The sequence below is a fragment of the Oryzias melastigma genome, linkage group LG6, assembly GCF_002922805.2.
Source record: "Oryzias melastigma strain HK-1 linkage group LG6, ASM292280v2, whole genome shotgun sequence".
Taxonomy (NCBI): domain Eukaryota; kingdom Metazoa; phylum Chordata; class Actinopteri; order Beloniformes; family Adrianichthyidae; genus Oryzias; species Oryzias melastigma.
Genome location: NC_050517.1, coordinates 12293133 through 12294788, shown reverse-complemented (window position 1 = coordinate 12294788; position 1656 = coordinate 12293133). Strand labels below are relative to the sequence as shown.

The 1656-nt window shown below is 42.0% G+C and overlaps 1 protein-coding gene across 1 annotated transcript in view; it reads left to right on the top strand.

Annotated features, from left to right (window-relative positions):
* Positions 1 to 1656, top strand: part of kcnq1.2 (potassium voltage-gated channel, KQT-like subfamily, member 1.2) — a 65742-nt gene that overhangs the window by 34812 nt on the left and 29274 nt on the right. The window lies entirely within an intron of this gene.

Here is a 1656-nt window from a genome sequence, read left to right as displayed (position 1 = left end):
GAGTTCAGTGAAGCAGCTTTATTTTTTTTTATATTTTTTTTTAACAGAAAAATAGCAACATACAAGGGTTAAGTGGCTCTAATTAGCAGAAATATGTAGATGTTCACTGCAATGGTGTCTTTTGTCCACATGATGGGGATGTTAGCCATTTTAAAGCTCAGCCCAAAGCACACAACTTAAAAAAAACTACTAGCACCTCAGCACATGCACACATCAAGCTGTGCCAGTTCTCCTAACTTAACCTATTGAAACGCATCATAATTTAGTGACGCTTTTTGCTGAGACTTGCAGTTTGTTTCCGCCGTACGAAAGCTGTCAGAGCTCCTCAGTGATCCAATAAGCGGAGGGCTTGCAACAGATAGAAAATGATGGCTCCCATTTGGAAACGCAACAAAGGTCTTGCGTCATCTGTCTCCTGCCAGCACGGGGAGTATAAACACACAAGTCACTCCGGCATTCTTGCACACAGTGTACACATGCACGTACGCCGTGGCGGCACAGACACGGTTACAAATACACCCACATGCACGGCCTGCTGAGCACTGGGACAGCCAGAGGACAGAGTGGACACAGTGTTCTGTAAACTGCTGGCCAGTGATCTTTGAAGACCTCCAACCACAGTTATCTGATTAGTTGGAGTGTTATTGTCTGCTGGTTCTGTGCATGCCTTCATAAGAAAAGAAAAAAACAGAAAAGAAGAATCCAATTTTTATTTTTATTGCCGCAACGCAAACACACGACGGCCGGTTTGTTTGAGGAGGTGGAGTTCTTTGCACAGCGCCGTCCGTAGAGTGGCATCACTCGTACTAGTAACTATACTTAGAACGAAAGTGCAAGGTCAGAGAACATGAGTGAACCGCGAGCTGCTTGTTTTGATTGGTCGAGGGGACAGGAGTCCTTGAGGATATTTGGCCTTCAGGGCAGCTGCCAAAGTAAAGCAAGCTGTGCTGGACAGGAGGCACAGCGGCATGCGAGCAAACACACTCTCACACATGTGCACACACACAAACAGTTTGCAAACGCTTTGCTACTTCCTTGTGTACTCTTTGTAATATAACTTGCATTTATTTTTTTATGTTTTTTGACGTGTCTTTCATTTTTTAAAATAAGTAGGTCAGTTAAACTATAGTTTTTTTTAAGGCCACTCCCACTTCTGTCACTCACCTGTTTACACTCGCCCACTAGCTTACAGCCCCTCACAACGCCAACCTAAGATCACTGATGCAACAAAAATGGCGAGCAATATCGAAGCTATCCAGCCGATTTGATCTAGATCCAAACTTCTTAGACGAGGAAAACAAAGCATCTACATGGATCTATTAGTTTGCAAGTAGGTGCATCAGAATGAAGCAGGGGCCTTGTGGCTTGCCGTAGTAGCTTCTGTATCACACCCTTAATCATTTTCCAACAGCATTTTTTCATCTGCTCCTGATTCACGAGGATTTAAATAAAGAAATACTCAGAAATACAATTTTAAGATACTTTTCTTTCCTACATCATGAGGAAAAAAATGTGTTGAAACACCAAAAGCACATTTTTTTTCGAGTGTGTCTTTAAAGTCCCCCTCCAATAAAAATCCTGTTTTTAGAGTTTGTAACATGTCTGTGTGTCATTTTTCTTATGAAAGAGAACACATGTAATAAGAAATCATTTTGT